Here is an 8,687-nt window from a genome sequence, read left to right on the forward strand (position 1 = left end):
AAGCATTTTCTTTCCAACAGCGGCAGTTACAGATTTTAAGCATTTAAAGACACAAGTTTGAAAAGTGTCTGACTCATCAATCAAGCCCCGTTAATCTTGTTAATGATTTATCTATTTTCATGCCGAATTGGTATAAAGGTTGTTTATACGTGCAAAATTGGTTAACGTTAATTCTTTAAGAAACGAATGAGAGTTAAGTCCATTATGACACGTTCCTTGATAGGTGGTGAATTTTAATCTATCCATGTGTCATCATATAAGGAGCCAATTAATTACTTGGACAGACAAGTAAAAGAAAGCACGAGTCTAGTATATGGAAACAAATCAGAATTTAGTTTAAAAGTATAATAAATTGGATTATTTTCTCTCAAAGCTGATCAGAATTATAGTAACTGGTTAGGCAAATCATTTTCAATTTTAGAAAATACAATGGTCCATTTTCAGTCCAAAAAGGAAACCCACCCCACTTGTCCAGTAGTCATAATTTCAGTGTCGTTACTACTGTATTTTGGAATTTTTTTTTGATATTTGCATATAGTTTTACAATTGCTTAACTAGTTGCAAATTTCCCTTTACCTAGATTTGGCGTCGAAAGTAATTTTAGGTGGGTACTAGGTAATAGACAACCATTCGTTTCTCTTGACTGGAGTTGATGCCTTTAATTTAATCATAAAATTCAAATGTGGAACTAGAATGTAGTAAAGTTTAGAAAAAAGTAATTAAACCAGGCGTTTGAGAGCGAGATTTATATTATTTTGGCGTTCCATATCTAATTAAGGTTATTTGAACTTTCGCAATTGGTATGATTTTTTTAGCTCTCGTGAAGCCTTAACTTCCATTTGTCCATTCCTTCCATTAAAGAACTATACTCCAAAAGCTTTGATAGATTAAATTCTGAGCATTATTACAAAGTATTTTGAAAAACTAATTTATCTGAATTTAGCTACTTAAGGTAATTTTAAAATTTCCTGCTATCCTTGTCATTTTGTTACTTAAAACATTCACTGTCATTTTATTTAAGTTTGGAATTTTTGTCGATTTGAATATCAGTTAACATATAAAATTTCCAATTTTCAATACTAAAGGATTGAATATTTAAGATTTGACACGAAATTTCACCCATTTTTAACTCTCTCTCTCTCTCTCTCTCTCTCTCTCTCTCTCTCTCTCTCTCTCTCTCTCTCTCTCTCTCTCTCTCTCTCTCTCTCTCTCTCTTGTTCATTCTCTTGTTCATTCTCAGGGCTACACGAGCAATAGTGGAAGTAAAAATTTCAAATTACAAATTTAAAAATTCAAACATTTTGCGGAAGTTCAAGACCTCTTAACCGACCCTTCCTCTTTCAGTTGACCAATCCCATTCCCTACATCCTTACCTCTCCCAAAAATTTGGAAATGTTAATATCAATAATACCGTTCATATGGCCGGTTTGTCTCCCCACCCCCTCCTCATACTCATCTAGCCCAGTGAGTGCCAAATAATTTCTCACCTGATAGGGTCAAATGGTCTATGGAGTTTATTTTGCTTTCAACTGTGAAAAGCACTTTTCATTTGGGCTGCCATGTGATTTCTTTGTACAGATTTACTCATTTTCTTTACTGGTGTAGTGAGAGTAGACATTATTATTTATGTATGATCAAGATGGTGACCCACTTCGTTTGTTGACCATTTTGCAATTCTAGTTAATGTTGAAATGTGTTCTTGATAACGTAATCACTGATTTTGTTCTTTGAATCTAGATAAATGATAGCCTCAAAAGTTTAGATTATTTTTCTTAATGTATTTAAAGTTTAAAATATTAGTATTTACTCAATATAACGTCAAGTAACGTAAATTTCTAAAGTAACGTAAATTTCTAAAGTAACGTAAATTTCTAAAGTAACGTAAATTTCTAAAGTAACGTAAATTTCTAAAGTAACGTAAATTTCTAAAGTAACGTAAATTTCTAAAGTAACGTAAATTTCTAAAGTAACGTAAATTTCTAAAGTAACGTAAATTTCTAAAGTAACGTAAATTTCTAAAGTAACGCAAATTTCTAAAGTAACGCAAATTTCTAAGGTAACGTAAATTTCTAAGGTAACGTAAATTTCTAAGGTAACGAAGATCTAATCGTAAATTTCGGAGTCTTTTGGCTGTGGAAGATTGTAACATTTGATGCAGAATTCAGTATGATTTTCTCAATATTGTTCAGGATGTGAATATTCAGTTACAATGACTACAGGTTTTCAAATGTGTGTTGTCTAAAACTGTGCATGTAAATAGTTTGTATTTTAGCTGAATGTTAAAATAATTGTGATTTAATAAGATGTGAGCATCTGAGGTATCTAAAGGAAGTTCAAGGTTCAAATGAAAGTATAAAGAATTTGTAATGTCATAAATAATTCTAGACATGAAAGTACATTCATCAATTGTAATGGTTAATGTTAAATGTCTAAATACTTGTGAAAGTATAGCTTTCCAATATTAACGTGGAATAAATTGTTAAATTTTTAGTGATGGTCATCCAAATAATTTCAATGCCTTCTGTTGTACTGCCACTTGGATTTCCCTGTTAGGGTCCGACTGGGTTCTCAAATGACTCAATTTATCTCTTAAATTTTGTACCATTATTGTACGTGAAATAAAAGGAGGGATAAAAAAACAATTATCTTTAGGTGAAATGTATGACGGGTTCTCCAATATTTTGTCTTAGTGAGAGGCGAGCCAATGTTCTATTTGAAATATTAGCGGACTGTTCTGGGCAAATTGTTTAAACTGTGATAAGATTGCACTGATTAGCAGCTGTGCAAGGCTTTGTAGGACCTTGACCAACTTGAAGTTTGTACTAGATTTTACATTTGGGCTTTGGCATTGCCTCATTCAGTTTTTGCCTTTGAACTTGAAGGTTCGTGAGCTTTTTGTTCAGTAAAGCTTCGTTGAGTTTTGAACTCGCAGGTTTTTGAGTTTTGAGCAAAAACTTTTGGAGTATTGAACTGAAATATGATTTTTGAGAAGAAAAAAAACTTGTGGAGTAATGACGTGAAACGTGTTTTTCTTAGTTTTGAGTCGAAACTTTTTTTTTTTGAGTTGAAACTTGTTTTTTGAGTTTTGAGTTGAAACTTGTTTTTTGAGTTTTGAGTTGAAACTTGTTTTTTGAGTTTTGAGTTGAAACTTGTCTTTTGAGTTTTGAGTTGAAACTTGTCTTTTGAGTTTTGAGTTGAAACTTGTCTTTTGAGTTTTGAGTTGAAACTTGTCTTTTGAGTTTTGAGTTGAAACTTGTCTTTTGAGTTTTGAGTTGAAACTTGTCTTTTGAGTTTTGAGTTGAAACTTGTCTTTTGAGTTTTGAGTTGAAACTTGTCTTTTGAGTTTTGAGTTGAAACTTGTCTTTTGAGTTTTGAGTTGAAACTTGTCTTTTGAGTTGAAACTTGTCTTTTGAGTTGAAAGTTGTTTTTTGAGTTTTGAGTTGAAAGTTGTTTTTTTTTAGTTGAAACTTTCTTTGATAGTTTTATTTCTTTAGAGAAACTGGCCTGCAGGAATTTGCCATTGCATAATGACAATATCATTATAGTGGAAGAAATTTTTTTTTAATTTATGAAGCTCCTGTTTTTTTGTAATAAACCTCTTTATTTTCTTTTATCTTTTATATACCACGTACTTGGAATATTTGTAGGCCTACTCATGTTAGCCTGTCAAGGTCTAACAAAGATTTTAAATCTTGTAAGGAGGCGTCTCCACATTTGCAATAAAGTAAAATGTTCTCAATCTTTGATACTTGAAGAAAGCAATCGATAGTATGCAGTTACTAGCATGTCATTTTGACGAAATCATTGTTTAATGAACACCATGAACAAGTGCTTTTTCCGAATGCTTCTTACTTTTTTGTCAACTAAAATTGTTTAAAACGAATTAACATATCATCACAAGCCTGAATGATACCAAATAAAGATTTTAATCCGGTTCAGTCTGAAGGAATTGTTAGAAATCTGAAGTGCTAGTCAAAAATGTTGAATTGATGGATAGAAATGTCAAAGATCTAAACACTCTGAATGAGGAAATTCAAATTTAAGTGGATCTGGCAATCTTAAATTAAACCTTATATAACCTATTTTGAAGGCTTGTATTGGACCTAATTTTTTTAGTTTAGAATTTTGCCATCCAAATAAATTACACCATAGATGATGGGTGGTACTTAGAAAGAAACCCTCGTTCAGTGATGTGCGTTTTTAATTTAGTTTGAGAGAAATTGATTTGACATAAATTTACTTATTGCCTTAACTTATGGTAGAAACTTCCTTAGAACATATTTCGGCAAAAATAATAATTTCATCAAATTTTATTATAATAACGAAGGAAAAATTCACCATTCGATGAGTTTCTTTGATTTCCAGAGTGTGATCTTAACATTGTCGTCACCAGAACGGTAGTTTTGCTTGAAATAGTAGATTAGTCGAAGTGTTGAATTTAACTATCGTTAGTCATTAGCTATACCTTGTTTTCTTAGGGCAAACTATTGAGGTACATTAGTGTTCGCGAATTAATCGTTTATACAGTAAAACTAAGTGCTGATCTTTGCTTTTCGTTAAACTTTGATATACCAATAACACTCGGATACTATTTTTTAGCAAATGGAGAGTTCTTGCAAATCAGGTTTAAAATCTCTCTCTCTCTCTCTCTCTCTCTCTCTCTCTCTCTCTCTCTCTCTCTCTCTCTCTCTCTCTCTCTCTCTCTCTCTCTCTCTCTCTCTCTATCTCTCTCTCTCTCTTTTATCGAAGGTTAAGAAGTCATGAATGTGTCTGTTGATACTCTTGTAAAGAAATATCTTTTTCCCATATTACTGCTTATGTCATTGACTAAAAGATTAATCTACCAAGGTATAAAGCTACCAAGGTATAAGGCCGCAAAAGGGCAACAAAGCAACTCATATTTTTAGAATTTTGATGTAGGGTAGTATTAGACCAACAGATCAAACATTTTCTGCAATGCTGATACAGGGTCGTATTAGGGCAACAGATCGTTCAGATTTTTCTGCGATGTTGATGCAGGGGCGTAATAGGGCAACAGATCGTTCAGATTTTTCTGCAATGTTGATGCAGGGTCGTAATAGGGCAACAGATCGTTCAGATTTTTCTGCAATGTTGATGCAGGGTCATACTAAGGGAATAGATCAGCCCAGATTTTCGTGCAGTGGTGATGCAGGGTCGTATTAAGGCAATAGATCGGCGCAGATTTTTCTGCAATGGTGATGCGGGGTCATATTAAGGCAGCAGATCAGCCTAGATTTTTCTGCAATGTTGATGCAGGGTCGTAATAGGGCAACAGATCGTTCAGATTTTTCTGCAATGTTGATGTAGGGTCATATTAAGGAAACAGATCAGCCCAGATTTTTCTACAATGGTGACACAGGGTCGTATTAAGGCAATAGATCGGCGCAGATTTTTCTGCAAATGTTGCGAGTCATATTGAGGCAACAGATCAGCCCAAATTTTTCTGTAATAGTGGTGCAGGGTCAAATTACAGCAACAGAACAGCTCAGATTTTTCCGCAGTGGTAATGCAGGATCGTATTAGGCAACTGATCAGCTAAGTTATTTCTGCAATGGTGTTGTAGGGTCGTATTAAGCAACAGATCAACACGCTGTTTTGCAATAGTTTTCCAAGGCCCTATTAGGGCAACAGGTATATTCAGATAATTCTGTAATGGTAACTCAGGGTCGAATTAGGCAAACAGACTAATAAATAATCTGAATTCCTTGGGTGCGTTACGAATAACAGATTGCTTCAAAAATTGTTGTAATTCGCATAACGTTGCATTGAAAAAAAAAAACCTTAAAATAATAAAGAATTTCAGGTTTGGTCTGATTTTATTTTTTTTTTTTTTTTTTTTTTTTTTTTTTTTTTTTTGTGGTATTAGATCACTTCGTGAGTTAGATCACTTTTTGCTAGTGTTTCAGCTACTAAGGCATGGGCGTTTTTTTCAGATTGTTAGATTCTGTTCGTATAAGGCTGAGGCTAGATTGTTTTATCTAATGAATAAAAGTCTAGGTTTTGAATTCTGGCAGTATGAGAAAGGTCCAAAGATACTTAAATCGTACGAGAAAAGTTTTAAGATAAGGTTTCTGTTTATACGGATTTCCTTAACTTGATTAGGGAGTTGTAATATTTTTCTTCCTTTAAGAGAGGCGCCTGAGATAATCTTGAATCTGACGAGACGGTTTTTTTTTTTAGATAATTTCTATAAGCTCTTAAGATAGATTTGTTTTCTCCAACGTACCAGATAGTATTTGTAAAGCAGGTTTCTTTGCTTAGAGATCTTGAACCTTCCACGCTTGCTTCAGAAGGGCTTGTGTATTGGGGAATTGTCGTACAAATTAACCTATAGTAATATGGTGGACTGTCCATGGTCTAGATTTAATCTAGGTCTTGTACGGTCTTAATTTACCCGACTCAATCACGTACAGAAAGTGGTGTGAAATCAGAAGATAATTTGGTCATTTGTGTTATCTAGTCTACCTTTCAGCGAACTTTATCTAGTGCAGTGGAATGTATTAAATGTGCACTTAATGCCTCTGGATGACCCTTTTGAGTTAATTTTTCAGTTTCACTATTTTTTAAATTATATACTTAATTTAAAATCATTCTCATTTTCTAAGATGTTGAAAAGCCTTCGGTTTTCTAAGAAATAAATATTAAATTTTCAAGAGCTCTTAAAAGTTAATTTTTGATGTTGAAAAGCCTTAGGCTTTCTATATGAAAAATTAGTCCCAAGATTCCAAAAGTTCTCTTAAATTTATTTTTGATGTTGAAAGCCTTTGGCTTTCTAAAGATATTTGTCTTTGACTTCCAAAATGTCATTATAATGTTCAGTGTCTTTTAAATCACAATTATTTATTTTTTTTTTAAATATTTCTTTTGCAATAAAACGGTAAAAAAAGGGGGGGGAAGCAATCAAGGGCGTAGTGACTTTGTGTATTCAAAAAGATTTTTAAGTTTTCATATTCTGTCACTAGGTGGGATGGGGTGGACCTTGGGTGGGCTTTCCTTTTTCTTTTTTATTAAATATTCAGACTATTTACAAGCACAGTCGTGACAAATCTAACCTTCATATCTGAACTTTTCTTAAACTTCAGACTTTGTTAAAAATGCAGGATTTTAGTTTCCCTGGCTGCCATGATTGAAGAAAGGCCAATTCACCAAAGGGGATTTTTGTCTTGACTAAAATGCATGGGAGTACTGTAAAACTAATATTTTCTGTGGTTTTAACATTTGTTCTGTTTGATGATACGTTCAGCAAATGGGAGTTTCTCCAATTGAATACTGTATTTGTTTTTAGTATGTGATATTCTCATGTCTGAACATTATTGAAAACTGATTGTACTGAGTGAAACATGATTTATCCGTGTAATCAATCTTCTGCAATAATAATATTAAGGAATATTTCTCGTTTTGTATCACCAAATTTTTTTGTGTTGGTTTCCATTTTAAGTATAAAGCTATCATACTTCAAATCTTGCATTTAAAAAAGAACAAGAACCAGTAAAGAAGGGTCAGTGTAAATAATTAGTTGAAACCATCTTGTTTTACATAAAACTTTGAGCATCTAAAAAGCCAGTAAAAGAAAATGTCTTCAAAGAAAATACACATAGCAGATAAAGATGGATAGTATCTCGTAGCGGAGAGTGGTGGTGTACCAGAGAGCATGACCCCTTTCGTGAGGAACAAAATCTTCCTAAAGCTTAGAGAGGGGAGGGGGTGAAGTGGGGAGTACTCGGGCATATGAACGGACGTGCAGGGAGAATACTCTATACACCAATATTACAACTTTTAATTTAATGAGGGTCTTAAAAAAAACTTGTTTATTTTGTTCGGTTTTATTTTTATCCTTTATCTTACATCATTTTCTCGGTATTTTAAATTTCTTTTATTTCCAGGACTGCCCCGTCTCGTCGGCAAATCACCAATCGATGTAGTCTGTGGAAGTTGCCAAGTCTTCTTGCGAGTTTCAATCTCAATACCATCACTCCTTACAGTCTGTGGAAGTTGTCAAGTCTTCTTGCAGATGCAGATTTCAATCTCAAGACCATCCTTACAGTTTCAATCTCAAGACCATCCACTCCTTACAGTCTGTGAAAGTTGTCAAGTCTGCTTGCAGATTTCAACCTCAATACCACAGTCTGTGGAAGTTACCAAGTCGTCTTGCAGATTTCAATCTCAAGACCATCACTCCTTACAGTCTGTGGAAGTTGTCAAGTCTGCTTGCAGATTTCAACCTCAATACCACAGTCTGTGGAAGTTACCAAGTCGTCTTGCAGATTTCAACCTCAATACCACAGTCTGTGGAAGTTACCAAGTCGTCTTGCAGATTTCAATCTCAAGACCATCATCACTCCTTACAGTCTGTGGAAGTTGTCAAGTCTTCTTGCAGATGCAGATTTCAACCTCAATACCATCATTCCTTACAGTCTGTGGAAGTTGTCAAGTCTTCTTGCAGATTTCAACCTCAATACCATCATTCCTTACAGTCTTGTCAAGTCTTCTTGCAGATTTCAACCTCAATACCATCACTCCATCACTCCTTACAATCTGTGGAAGTTGTCAAGTCTTCTTGCAGATGCAGATTTCAATCTCAAGGACATCACTCCTTACAGTTTATGGAAGATATCAAGTCATCTTGCAGATTTTAATCTCAAGACCATCACTCCTTACAGTCTGTG

General features: G+C 33.9%; 1 long non-coding RNA gene across 3 annotated transcripts in view; it reads left to right on the forward strand.

Annotated features, from left to right (window-relative positions):
- LOC137658591 (uncharacterized) overlaps positions 1-1,167 on the forward strand; it is a 15,351-nt gene extending 14,184 nt beyond the window's left edge. For all 3 annotated transcript variants that reach the window (XR_011047379.1, XR_011047381.1, XR_011047380.1), the window contains exon 4: positions 1-1,167. This exon is cut by the window's left edge and continues 951 nt beyond it. This is a non-coding gene — a long non-coding RNA (uncharacterized lncRNA).
- Positions 1,168-8,687: the final 7,520 nt, after the last annotated feature.

Source organism: Palaemon carinicauda, chromosome 19, assembly GCF_036898095.1.
Source record: "Palaemon carinicauda isolate YSFRI2023 chromosome 19, ASM3689809v2, whole genome shotgun sequence".
Taxonomy (NCBI): Eukaryota; Metazoa; Arthropoda; class Malacostraca; order Decapoda; family Palaemonidae; genus Palaemon; species Palaemon carinicauda.